Here is a 14,695-nt window from a genome sequence, read left to right on the forward strand (position 1 = left end):
AGTCTTGGCCAGGCTCATGTGGATTTAGGGAGTACTTCCCTTGAAGTCCCCCCTCCAACTGTCTATGCTCCCATTTTATGATGCTGTGACACACAGGTTGGTGTGGGATAGAAATACCCCAAAATCCAGGAAGAATCTGGTTCTGATAGTTCAGGAACTCTGATCAAGAAACACTAAAAAGAGGAAAAACTATGTTCCTTTGTTGTTTAGCAATTACTAAATTGTTATGATGTGTACAGAGGGACCTATCTTTATATCTTCAATTTCTTCTAGTATCCCATGTGCCAATCTTGTCTTCCTTAGACTTGTCTACTTGAGCCACTTAATAAAGAAGTAGTATATGGTCCCTGTCCCTGGAGCTAAATGATGCCTGAAGAACATAATGTCAATACCATTTCATTTGGAATAAAACAACAGCATAGACAACTCTTCTCCCTCTTGTGCACCATCTTCCTCAGTGACCCTGAACTCTGGGATGTGTTTGAGCATCCCTCTCTCCCTCTCTCCATACCAACAGATTCCAGTTAGGCTAGAAAGCAGTTCCTCTGCTGCCTGTTTTCCCATCTATTGAATGACTCAGGAATGGGTTTGGGGATAGAGAGTAACAGAGGCTAACAGTTTTCCCAGCAGCTCTAGGACCTCCAGAGGAAGCTTTCTGACAAGAGTCTTTGAGACTAAGGAAGAATATTGAAGAGGCAGCTCTGGGTTCTGTCCTTCAAGGAAAGGAATAACATCAACTTCCTACAGGTGAGGTCTTAGCCAGGCTGTGTCTTTTGCTTTCCCAGGAGAGGGAGATGAGTGGAAATGGGTCCTCACACACTTTAATTGGACAGATGGGTTTTGGGAGGATTCAGTAGCTACCTTCTCCTTTGAATTAATCTTCAGCTTACACCCTTCCCTTCTTGGAGTTTACAGCCTTCCCAGACTATGGTTGTAAGGCATGTTTTCTCCCATACTTGAATAGTGGTGAAATTGTTCATTATTCCCAGCAGTCTAAATACTTCCTCCTTAAGCTTTCAACCTGAAATCAGCCTACTTTGTGTCTTGCCTGTTTTAACTCCTTTGTTTACTCCTCAGCAGGTATGCTGTTTCCTTAGCAGAAGTTAAATTACTCAGATTTCAATGCTTTGAGAAGTGTTCTGCAGCTATCCTCACTCAAAATAGTTGCAAATGCCTTAGAAAATGAGGGGCACACAGGTCTAGCAATTTTCAGGCCCAACAGGAAAGAAAGATTGTCTTAAGGAAAGTATGTCAAACATACTGGGCTTTTTTTGGTCAGTCTTGGTCTAGAAATATAACTCTTCCACTCCCAATCCTCCCCTTTCCATCACCATTTCTGATGGAGATGTGAATAAACTACATACAGCCCATTGAGAAAATGGACTATAATAGAGCCCATGGAGAGAAAAAAAAACAACTTAAGATTTTAGTGCATTATAAGTTTAATGATTCAACTACAGTAATAGTAAGGGGCCAAGGGTACCCCCTTGTTTTCTGTTGCTCATGTAGATATGTGTGTCCACGTGGGTGTGCCTAGAATGTGGCCCACAGGGAGGCAGGAATAAATATCTCTTAAAGTCTTCTCCAATCACCTTTCTCCAAGGGAGATTGATGCCTACAGGAGGGGAAGCAGGAAGTTGAGGACAAAAGCTGGCTACTCATATTTTAGAGAAAGGGCTAGAATTATATCTTGCCCTTCATTAAGTATTTTTAGCATGGGGAAATAATTTTTAGGTTCAAGCTGAATTCCTCATTTCAATCCTGTAATGGAGAAATGCCTCCACTCCCACCACCTATCTACCCAATGTAAGGATAATTTTAGCATTGTGACCTAAACTAAATTTAGTTATTGGTCGCCATGGGATATCCCAAATAAAATACCCAAGTCAGCTCGAAATTTATGGTGATTTTAATTAATATAGAGGAAAGAATTTAAGAGAGAGAGAGAGAGAAGAGTTCATTTCAACTGCTTCTGCTCAGGATGAGCCAGGCAGGAGTTCAAGGCCTTGGCCAAGGAGCCTCCCCTTAGAGCCAAGGGAAAAAGGGAATCAGTCTTAAAACTCACCACGTGACCATCTCAAGGAAGCTGTCTGAGGGAGCTCCTCCAGGCTTGAGTTCCAGGATCGAACTGGCGCGCCCAGGCCTGCTCACGGGAAATGATCAGCCAGAGCCACCTCTCCAGGGAAAGACACTGAAGAAAGGAAGTGACACACCCTATATAGACGGTTTTATATCACTCTCCTACGTCTCATCTGTACCAATGGTAGCTTCAGCTTGATTTAGGACAGCCCAGGGGTCTGTCAGCTGTTTTCTGCACATGTCTATCAAAGGCCATCCTCCTGAATACTTAATCCTTAAGTATGGGTATAGACATTCCTGATTTTGTCAAACTAAATAACTTCATTGTTACAATTAGGAAATTGCTAAATCCAATCTTCCCACCAAGGCTTGACAAATTCCCAACAAATGTCAGTTCTACAATAAACACAGATGGCAAATAAACTCATTTATATAAACAGATGGCAAATAGAAAACAGAAGGTATGCAGATGAGAATATACCAAAAAATAGAAAGTAAATGGAGCCAGCCATATGAGCTCTCCCACTTGACACTCAACCATAAAAGTACTAGATCTCATCCAAAGGGAAATTCCCCAAGTCTCATAAGTCAAAGATAAGGACTTGGTTCCAGTGCCTCTACATTCTCCCTCCCAGGCTTTCCCATCAAGGATCTAAAGGGAGAGCAGAAAGATATGTCTTCTTACCAACTCCACCCTTCATACAAGTATGGGACACTGAATTAACAATCTCCAACAATAAGGAGATTCTTATGCAAATGGACTTTGAACTATAGTTTAAATAATCAAAATAAATAACATTTATATAAGAGAAAACACTAGATTGAAATCAGAAAACATGGGTTTTAATTCTGCCTCTAAACTTTGCAAAATATGTTCTCATTTGATCCTCATAAAAATTCTCTTAAGGTAAGGGGCCATTATACCCATTTTACAAAAAAGACAACTGAGACAAAGAGAAGATAAATGACTTGCTCAGTAACATAAATGCTGTGTCTGAGGCAAGATTTGAACTCAAGTTTTCCCAAGTCCAAAACTGTACTGTGATTTAACTTCTTTCTGTTTATAACTATGTATTGTATATAAATATGAGAGGTAGCCTCTGAGTCAGGAAAACCTGAGTTCAAGTCCCACTTCTGGCAAATGACAGTTATATGACCTTGCTCAAATAATTTAGCCTCTTGCTGTCCCAAGTTACAAAGAAGGGATCAATCTACATTGAGACAGGGAGTTTCCATACCAGAAGTTCCCTACACCAATGAAATCGCATCCAAAAAAAAAAAAGCTACAATATACCAAAATCATTATTACTGTAAAAACTGAAGATATCTTCAACTCCATTGATAGAAGTGTAATATCTGTGCTGAGGAAACAATAATTCCACTGTATTCTGTTCTTGTCCAATCACTGTGTGCAATTCTAAGAGCCATCTTTTAGGAAGGACAGTGAAAAAATTGAAGAGTAGAATTTACCAAGGTTGTGAAGGAAATGGAAATGAATCATACAATAATCACATGAAGGAACTTTAGATGTGTAACTTGAAGAACATAAAATACTGGAGAGTATATAAAATTCATCTTCCAATATTTGTAGGGCTGTCATCTGAAGGAGAGATTAATTTTTGTTTTGCTTAGCCAGAGGACAGAACCAGGAGCACTAGAAAGGAAATAAAGAGAAGTAGATTTCAAATTTTCTACAAAGAAAAATTACTGAACAATGAAGAAAATTCAAAAATAGAAAGGGCTACTTTACAGATTTTTTTTTTCACTTTTGACCAGTTTATTTGTAATCTGTTTTTCTGTAATCGGTTTTCTGAATATCAAATTCAAACAATTTGAAGAACTTCTAACATTGTCTTTAAGAACTAAACTTGCGGGGGCAGCTGGGTAGCTCAGTGGATTGAGAGTCAGGCCTAGAGATGGGAGGTCCTAGGTTCAAATCTGGCCTCAGACATTTCCCATCTGTGTGACCCTGGGCAAGTCACTTGACCCCAATTGCCTCACCCTTACCACTCTTCTGCCTTGGAACGGATACACAGTATTGATTCCAAGACGGAAGGTAAGGGTTTAAAAAAAAAAAAAAGAGCTAAACTTGCCTCATCTCCACCCACCCTCACCAAGTATACAAATACTGAAAAACAGAAAACTCTTGATAATTCCTTTAAAAAAAATGTGCTGATGAGGCAATGGAGAATCATGAAAGAAAAAGCAAAGCATATCCTGTCAGGATTCAAACCACTCCTAAACTCCCTAAAAAGGTCACCTCCTGACATGAAAGGCCTCTCAATAAATGGGTTTTTCCACTTTTATTCCAAACTGATAAGGAAGGGGGAAGGAAAAGGAGGGAGAGAGGACTTGGAGGAAAAGTTCTTTCAAGTAAAGAAAGGTAGCTACTTTTGGAGGAAAATTTTACAGTTTGGGGCACACTGTTGTTGGTATTCCTACTTATTTAGGAGTCAGACTATATGCCCTCTGAGCTTTCCAACTTGAGATGTGATTCTTGGTGGGGTGAAGCAGGGTACAGCCTATTTTTTTCTTTCTTGAACAAAATGTGGAGTTTCTTGGCTTTCTGGCTCTATTGTATCGCACAAGTTTCCAACAAAATGGGTGCCCTTGTTTGCAAGGTGGTGCACAGGGTCCCTTCAAGGTGTCCCACTCTGAGGCCTGACTTCTCTCAGAGTCCAACCTTGGCCAGGACAATAACAGTAATAACTCAATGACAGTAATAACTCATATTTATACAAGATTTCGATAATCCTCTGAGGTAAGTAGTACAAGTATTATCATCCTCATTGTACAGATAAATCTAAGATTCTGAGCAGTTAAAGGATCTGGCCATGCTCATACTGACGCTTTGGCTTTGCTTTCTCACCAAGCTCTGAATTTTCTGTTTGATCACAGCTGACTCTGGAATGCATTCTTGATTTAGAATAGAAACAGGCCCAGAGCATTCTATAATCTCCACCTATCTTATCTTTCAGGAGCCTTCAACCAGAGCCAACTCTGGCTCCAAGGGGGCCACCATAAACCTTTGTGCAAGTGGATTGTGTGCTTCTTAGCAGGCTTGGTCCTAGAAAAGGGTACAGGATGCACCTGAGCTGGAATGTGCAACTCTTATAATCCCCTTGGGAGGCCTCTTCCAGCTTTAAGGGTTGCTGGGTGGGAATGGGACTATGAAGGCAATGACAATAATTCCTGAACTTTCTCTGGGTGACAAACTGTTAAGTGTGTCAGCTTTTGTTCTAGAGAACAATTTCTGTTCTGATCATGAGTTTTGCTAGCCCTGTCCATAAGCTTGAGTTTTGGGCTTTGAATTGGACCATACTGAAAAGTTCTAAGATTATCCAGAAGGCGCAAAACTCCAAGGATCATAATAACCCATCAACATATCTTGATGAGTGACAGATTGGAAGCTGCTCACCAGAGATGGATAGCAGCATTGATCAATTATTTCAGCACACAATATAGAACTGGTAAGACTATTGTGGATGCAGATGCTTTGTTCAGAATGTCACAAAACAGTAGGGCTGTGAGGAGACCAGAAGGCGAGATCGCAGCTATGTCAGAGTAAAATCATAGCTAAAAGCTTGAGACTTTCACCAGACAACATGCTTGTGAACCTTGACTGAATCAATCTTCCTTAACACAGTAGTTTTTGGATGACTGGCAGCAAGAACAGATGATAGATGTAATGATACAATAATAAAGGCAATAGAAGCCAAAAGGCATGATAATGATCCATCACATCTTAAGTTACTGACAGCTGAAAGCATCTTACTGTTGGAGCAGTGGCAGAAATTGAAGCTGTGCAATGGACTACTGTATTGGACAGTGACTGATCCCCCACACGGAACCAAGAAGCAGCTGGTGCTACCCAGCTGTCTGTTCATTCCTCTCCAGGCTATACTCCAGACATTATATGTTATGCCCTGGAACCTCTTCATCCTGAAACTTCACTCCAGCTGTGGAATTCACCATCATCCCCAGCCCTATACCCATCCCCTATTCAGATTCTTTTTATGTGTTCTCTCAAGTCAAGGACTGTCTTTCTGTTTGGATTTACATTCCCAGTATGTGATAATACAGTGTCTCATGCATAGTACATGTTTAACAAAATTGACTGACTTTTTGTTGACTACTGAAAGCATCCAATAGGCATGAATGTCTTCCATGATAACTTTGAATATATGGTCAAGAAAGGACTCTTAAACCTGGTAAGAGGAAGACTTTACTAGCCTTTACTAAAGATGACTTTAGATGTTACAAAGGAGAACATGCCACATATCTATGAAGAAAACATTACCAACTCATGCTGCTTACTTAGAGAATATGAGCAAGTTTTCGGAACTTGGCTCTGTGGTGCTCTATCTCTGGAAGGAGATAGTAAAAATATGAGTCATATATTCGTTGTGACAGTTGCTCACAAGCTTACCCATCTCAGAACAGAAATTATCTACATTTAAGGGAAAAGTATTTTTCCATTCCATCCCATCTTCTCCAGCAGATTATCTCTTCATTTCTACTCATTTATTCTGCAGTCTCTCATCTAAATGGCTACTTCCTTATCGTCTACAAATATGCCTTTCTCCCCTCAAAAAAACTTCACTAGATCCTAAAAATCCTAAAAAAAGGAGCTAGGGAACTGGGGTTAATTGGCCAGGTACTCACTGAGGCCACATTTGAACCCAGATCCTTCTAAGTCCAGGCCTGGCACTCAATCCAATCTACTACCTACCTGCCCCTATCAATGACCTCTTAATTGCCAAATCTAATAGCTTTTTCTCGATCATTCTCCTGCAGGCTTTGCCTCTTGATCATTTTCTTTAAAAATCTCTTCTCTCTAGGTTTTCATGACACTGCTTTCCTCTCCTATCTATTAGATCCTCTATTTGTATAGAGGAATATATTCCTTTGGTGATTCATCAGTTCCTGTGAATTTAACTATCATTTTATATCACTGATTCTCAGATCCATTTATCCAATCCTAATCTCTTACCAGATCTCCAATCTCCTAACTCTAACTACTTATTGGACAAAAACCCTCCATTCCCATGTTTTATTACAGTCTAAGGTACAGCAAGCAACCTCACAGTCACCCAGACTTGAAACCTAGATGAAATTTCAACTCCTCACTCTCACCATCCAATATGTTTCCAAGACCTGTTGATTTTAACTTTACAATCTCTCATATCCCTCTTTTCTTTTCTAACTCTGCCACCGCCCTGGTACAGGCTTTCATTACCTCTCATCTGGACTGTTTGTAATAATGGACTCCTGCCAAAAGTCATCACTTATTCTAGTCCATTCTCTACTCAGCTGTCAAATGATCTTCCTAAGGTACCTCACACCCTACTCAATGAAATTTAGTGACTTCCCAAAACCTCCTGGATCAAATATGAAATCTTCTGTTTGGCACTCAAAGCTCATCATAATTTTTCCTCTTCAAATTAGAAGACAGTATGGGATTAGGTTTGCATCAACGTCTCACACCCTACACCAAGAAAAACTTGGAATAGGTTAATGACTTGAATATAAAGAAGGATACTATAAGTAAATTAGGTGAACACAGAATAGTATACATGTCAGATCTTTGGGAAAGGAAAGATTTTAAGACCAAGCAAGAGTTAGAAAAAAAATCACAAAATGTAAAGTAAATAATTTTGAATACATCAAATTAAGAAGGTTTTGTGCAAACAAAACCAATGCAACCAAAATTAGAAGGAAAGCAACAAATTGGGAAACAATCTTCATAACAAAAATCTCTGACAAAGGTCTAATTACTCAGATTTATAAAGAGCTTAGTCAATTGTACAAAAAATCAAGCCATTCTCCAACTGATAAATGGGCAAGGGACATGAATAGGTAATTTTCAGATAAAGAAATCAAAACTCTTAATAAGCACATGAAAAAGTGTTCTAAATCTCTTATAATCACAGAGATGCAAATCAAAACAACTGAGGTATCACCTCACACCTAGCAGATTGGCTAACATGACAGCAAAGGAAAGTAATGAATGCTTGAGGGGATGTGGCAAAGTTGGGACATTAATTCATTGCTGGTGGAGTTGTGAATTGATCCAACTATTCTGGAGGGCAATTTGGAACTATGCCCAAAGGGCACTAAAAGACTGTCTGCCCTTTGATCCAGCCATAGCACTGCTGGGTTTGTACCCCAAAGAGATAATAAGGGAAAAGACTTGTACAAGAATATTCATAGCTGCGCTCTTTGTGGTGGCCATAAATTGGAAAATGAGGGAATGTCCTTCAATTGGGGAATGGCTGAACAAATTGTGGTATATGTTGGTGATGGAATACTATTGTGCTCAAAGGAATAATAAAGTGGACAAATTCCATGGGGACTGGAACAACCTCCAGGAACTGATGCAGAGTGAGAGGAGCAGAACCAGGAAAACACTGTACATAGAGACTGACACACTGTAGTACAATCGAATGTAATGGACTTCTCCATTAGTGGCAATGCCCTGAACAACTTGGAAGAACCTACAAGGAAAACCACTATCCATATCCAGAGGAAACACAGTGGGAGTAAAAACCCCAAAGAAAAACAACTGCTTGAATACATGGGTCGAAGGGATATGGTTGGGGATGTAGACTCTAAATGAACATCCTAGTGCAAACAACAACATGGAAATAGGTTCTGATCAAGGACACAAGTAATATCCAATGAAATTGCGCATTGGCTGCGGGAAGAGTGGGTAGAGGGGAGGGAGGGAAATAATGTGATTATTGTAACCAAAGAATAATGTTCTAAATTGACTAAATAAATTAATTCAAATGGGAAAAAAAAGAAAGAGACTTAATTTTAACATAAGGGTAACTATGGTGTAGTAAAGATGATTGAAAAACTGATGAGATAGAGTGCCAGGCCTGGAGATGAGAGAACTTGTGTTCATATCTGGTCTCAAACACTTTCTCACTGCAAGTCATTTAACACTGATTGCCTTCTGTCTTAGAACTGATACTAAGATAGTAGGAAAAGTTAAAAAAAAAAAAGCATAACCACTCTAGATGCAGCAAGTCAGAACCTCCATACACTCAGAAAATAATAAGCTATGAAGAGATGCTGCCATGCCTACTGAGTAGGAGCAGGCCAACTGAAACTCAGAGCATTATATCATCTGGAGTGATGAGTTGCCCTTCCCCATGTAAACCCAACATGTTCATACACGATCCCTATACCTTATTCTTACCCCTAATGGTACATAATTTGTGGGGTGTTGCCTTTGTTACTGGTGCTAATTCATTAAATACTTCTGCTTTAAACTAATTGCTTCCTCTTGCTTTTAGGGTAAAAGTACACATCGATGTGGGCTTATGAACTATCATACTGAATGGCTGTGAGATCAAAAAGAACCTTCCTCTTGTGCTAATCATTCTGAAGATCTCAGATGTGAATGGGAGTTCTAAAATACAAAATAAATATAAGATAATGGGAGTGGGGACATTAGCAGCTGGGGGGATCAGAAAAAGTTTCATTTATATGGCACTTGAACTGAGTTTTGAAGAAAGTTGGGTGTACTAAAAGAACAGAGTGCATTCCAGAAATAGAGAATTGGGAGTGACATGGACAGTTTGATTATTTTGAAGAATGAGTTGAATAAACTGTCATATATAAAATTCTGTTGTGATATAAAAAATGAGGGGGAAGAGTTTCAAAGAGACAAAAAAAGACATGAATTAATGCAGAATGGATAAGCAAAACCTGAAGAACAATTTATATTATTATGTTAATATTGCAAAAACTTTGAAAGACTTAGAAACATTTATCAAAGGATCAACCTTGATTCCAAAAGACTTCTTCCTACTTCCTAACAGATATACAAAATAATACATTTTTTGCCTGATTATACTTTTTTGATGAGAAGGTTTCTCTTTCTCTTTCTTTTTCTCTCTTTCTTTCCCAAACAGAGGAGTTCATGTTTAATCCTAGAGGTAAAAACATACCACTGGAAACTATTGAAGTGGTATGGTCAGTCATGTGCTTTAAGAAATATAACTTTGTCAACTTTATCAAAGGCAGATTAGGGAGGGCAGTGGACTTCCAATGATGGCTGCAGTTCTTTCAGACAGTTTTGAAGGTCCTCAGTCTTGGAAAAGGAAATCTCCCTAAACTCCTCTGGTATTCTAAATGCTCTTATGAGCACTTCTCTGTGGTGGACAGACCTTATAACCCACTCATGTGGTAAGGCCACATCAGCTGGGATAAAGTGAATCTTTCCCACACACAGACTTCTCATTCCTTAGACCCTAACAGCTTCCTCAGAAATTACATTCTCTGGAACCACTCTCCTGGGGATGGTAGGTGCTATGCTTCTATGACGAAGCCATAAGTGGCTAATCTTCTAAGGGGACTTGGATCATGAGAGTATCCAGGAAATGAATCTTTAAGTACTCTGTTAATACTTTGGTTAAGTTGAGTAAAGTTAGTTCCAATCAATACTAATATTCAGGAGATGTTTGCTGGGTCTCTATATATCAGAGATACTGTATCTAACCTTTTGGTGATTCCTATTTCTTCCCTTGGGAAAGGAATGGAATAAGCATTACAAATATTATTTCATTTGAGATCATTGAAATCCATGTCTAGTCCAATACAAATTAAATATGATTTAAATATAAACCAAATACACATACACATATAAATGAGCAGTGTGGTGTGATCATTGTAAATAGCAAATTTATCTTGTCCGTGTAAAGAGAATCTTATTCCAGAAAAAAAGTGGTGAGAGTTCATTTGTACTCTTCTAGGGATGAGAGGGCATCCTGTATCTGGATTATTCTATTCAGTCCTAGACAGCACAGCTTAGGATCCTTTGAGTGCAGGTGAAAAGAAATCAGTCATTATTATTGGGGCTTGGATCAAGCTTTCTGAATCTTGTGATGCCTACTATCCTAGATCCCATCTCTGTTTCCTTTTATTTTTTCCCAAAGCTTTACTTTCTGTCTCAGTAACAATTTTAAGGCAGAAAGACAAGGACTTAGGCAAACTGAGTGGTGAAGTGACTTGCCTAGGGTCACATAGCTAGAAAGAACCTAAGGTCAAATTTGAACCCTGATCCTTCCAAATCCAGGCCTTGGACTCTATTCACTGTGCCACCTAGCTCACTAACTCTGTTTCCAAATGCCAATTCAGTAAAGTTCAACTTCTGACAAACCAAAGCTGGACTCTTTTCTCTTAGTCCCTTCAGCATGAGTGTGACTGTCTAGTTCATATTTGTAGCAGAAGGCAACTCAGATTTTGCTGCTTTGATGCTGCTTCTATAGCAGGTTGTCTTGACCTCTGGGCCCACTGGAAAGACTGGGTCTGTGCATGGTTCCAATTTCCAGCCTACTGTCTTGGTCTCTTTTGGTTTCCAGGAACTATGCCCTGGAGGAACCATCTTGAAAACCTGAGAGTTTACTTTTTGTTGCTTCAACATATTGTCCCTTACCTGTACATTCCTCTTCTACCTAGGAATTCATCTGAGCAGCTGGGGTGGGGAGAGGGGGTAAGAGTGTTCTTTTCACTCACTAAGTATGTTAATATTAAGACATCATGTACTGAACACTTGAGTCAAGCTAGTGTGGTCAATGAGCTCTACAGGCATCAATTCATGGCCTTCTGCAGCAGCTCCTCCAGCCTTAGCACAAACCTAGAAACTGTTCCTCTTTTCTGTTAGAAGGGAATTAGAAACTTCACAGAGTTTTTCTGTACCACCCAATGGGCTGCAACTAAAGTATCCAGTAACCAAAGACATACAAAGTGTTGCCATGCAAAACCTGTAAGTGTTATAACTATACAAAGGGAGACCATAGGAGGGAAGGAAGGGGAGCTTTAATAGGAGTGAGACAGCCCTGGAGAAGCTCCAGGCCTGTTACCATTTTTTCCTTCTCGTCTGGTTCTCTTCTTTTCATCTCTTTTCAAAAACCATGTTTCAAAATCATTTCCCAATCACCTCTATGCATTCTATAGCAACCTCAAATATTTCATTGGGTTGGGGTAGAAGGCAATACCCATTCCAAGGGTAGATCATGACAAAAGTCAGGGATGGAGGACATTTTCACCAGCAGGATAATTAGGAAAAGAGGAGTAATTCTGTCACTCTAAGTGCCTACTATGTGCCAAGCATTGGGCTAAGTAAAATTTCCCAATTTCCTCTGAAACCTTTAATTATTTCTTAGAGTCCAATAGAATTCCATTACATTTATATACCATAACTTATTGAGGCATTTAGTTATAAGCATTTTTGTAAATTTGGGGGTGGGTTTGCTAATCCTTCCTTTAATTTAACCCTACCTCTAATTCTTACTTTTCCCCTTTCACCCTTATTTCCCTCCTGAATGGAATGTATTTTTGTACCCATTTGCATGTGGTGTTCTATTTTTTTCAGTCTTTTAACTCTTCTAATATTTTTTGTCATCTACTAAAATCACTGGTTTCTGTTTGGTTCAGCCTAATTTTCATAGAATTTGTTGCTTGCTTTGTACCTCTTATGCCAAGCTGTAAAATTCCTTTCCAATTTTTTTCTATAATTCTTATTTCTTTTCCAATGTTTTCTAGGAATTCTAGGCAAATTTGTGCCCAAACTATGTTTTTACTCTGAGACTTTGCTCATCATTCTCTTCAGTGTTTATGTCTTGAGCATCCCTTTCACCATAATAGCTTTTATGGTTGGATTTTTTTGTTTGTTCATTCTTCCAGTCTACTTCCTGACTTGGAACTTGAATTTTAGGGCTGGGTTCCATGCATTTCTGGAGGAAAGATCTGGGCTGATTCTGATGCTGATTTCTTGGGGGGTATTGAGTATTGTGCTATTCTCTGAAGTTCTGCTCGGGTTAGGGTCCTACCAGATTTTAGTCCTCCCAAATTGATGTGCAAAGAATGACTGCTGCTCCCTTGGCCTAGACTCCACAAGTTCCTGATTTGGATTTGAGTTTGAGCAATAGTACTATCAGCCAAATGGAAATCTTTGCTACTTCAGAGTGATAGAACTGAAGACTACACTTTGATCTGGGATTCCTACCGTGGTTCTTGGATTCCTGGATTCCTGCCCTGGGATTCCTGGATTCTCAGCAGCTATATACTGGGTTCAGGCAGCTAAATGGTGCTGTGGATAGAGTTCTTAGCCTGGAGTTAGAAAGACACGAGTACAATTTTGGCCTCCAAGACATACTACTACTTGCATGACCTTGCCTCAGTTTCTTTATCCATAAAATGGAGATAACAATAGTACCTACCTCCCAATGGTTGTTGTGAGGATCAAATGAGATAATATCTGTAAAATACTTAGCTCAGTGGCTGGCACATAGTAGGTGCTAAATGTCTGTTCCCTACCATCCTGTCCTCCCTTTTTATTCAGGGATTTCAGACAGTCCAATAATCATTGAGATATTCATCTCATCTCTTTTCAATCTGTTTTCCAAGTCAGTTGTTTTAGCTATGTGAGATTTTTTTTGTCCTTTAACTTAATATTTGTTATTGTTTTATAGTTATTAACTTTGATTTTGCTTTGCCAAGATGTCTCTTTTGCCAAGATGTTAATTCTCTTTCCAAATCTTTCTTCTAAACCTTTCACTTACTTTTTTTTTCCTTTTTAAATTTAGAATATTTTTCTATAGTTACATGATTCATGATCCCCAATCCTGAATCCAACAAGCAGTTCCACTGGGTTATACATGTATCATTGTTCAAAACCTATTTCCATGTTATTCATATCTGTAGTAGAAAGATCCTTTAACATCAAAACCCCAATCATATCCTGTGAGAGAGGGTCTATACTCTGGGAAGAGTGATAGGCTGAAGAGAGTATGGATCTGTGGACAGCATTCTTTCTCCCAAGTTCCTCTAGATTGTTCTGGGTCATTGCATTCCTGCTAGTAGAAAAGTCTATTAGGTTTGATTATGCCACAAGGTATCAGTCTCTGTACAGTGTTCTGGTTCTGCTCCTTTCGCTGTGCATCAATTCCTAGAGGTCATTCCAGTTCACATGGAATGCTTCCAGTTCTTTATTTCTTTCAGATCAATAATATTCCATCACCAACACATACCACAATTTATTGAGCCATTCTCTGATTGATGGACACCCCCCCCCATTTTCCATTTTTTTGCTACCACAAAGAGCATGGCTATAAATATTTTTGTACAAATCTTTTTCCCTTATTGTCTCTTTTGGGTACAAATCCAACAGTGCTATGGCTGGATCAAAGGACAGGCATTCTTTTAAAGCCTTTTTTGCACATAGTTCCAAATTGCCCTCCAGAATTGTTGGACCAATTCACAATTCCACCAGTAGTGTATTAGTGTCCCAATTTTGCCACATCCTCTCCAACATTTATCACTTTCCTTTGCTACCATATTGGCCAGTCTGCTAAGTGTAAGGTGGTACTTCAGAGTTGTTTTAATTTGCATTTCTCTAATCGGGAGGAATTTAGAGCATTTTTTCATGTGCTTATTGATAGTTTTGATTTCCTCATGCTTTCACTTACTTTCCAATTTTATTTCATTTGTAAAATAACTTTCAAAGCTTTTAAAACTCTTCTAGTTGAACTTATTAGCATAAGTTCTATTTTCAAGGCTTTGTTTATAAATGTTTTGGAGTAATTTTCTTCTGGTTTTGTGT

At 39.0% G+C, this 14,695-nt stretch overlaps 1 long non-coding RNA gene across 4 annotated transcripts in view; it reads right to left on the minus strand.

Annotated features, from left to right (window-relative positions):
* Window positions 1–1,430: 1,430 nt before the first annotated feature.
* The window catches only part of LOC103101570 (uncharacterized), a 33,811-nt gene continuing 20,546 nt past the window's right edge, over window positions 1,431–14,695 (minus strand). For 2 of the 4 annotated variants that reach the window (XR_457522.2, XR_008917257.1), the window contains 2 exons: window positions 2,066–2,191; window positions 1,431–1,615 (listed from right to left, as the gene is read on the minus strand). This is a non-coding gene — a long non-coding RNA (uncharacterized LOC103101570). Of the gene's footprint in view, window positions 1,616–2,065; window positions 3,734–14,695 lie in introns of all 4 variants that reach the window. The other 2 variants (XR_008917259.1, XR_008917258.1) reach the window with 2 other exon arrangements.

Source organism: Monodelphis domestica, chromosome 1 (genome assembly GCF_027887165.1).
Source record: "Monodelphis domestica isolate mMonDom1 chromosome 1, mMonDom1.pri, whole genome shotgun sequence".
NCBI lineage: Eukaryota > Metazoa > Chordata > Mammalia > Didelphimorphia > Didelphidae > Monodelphis > Monodelphis domestica.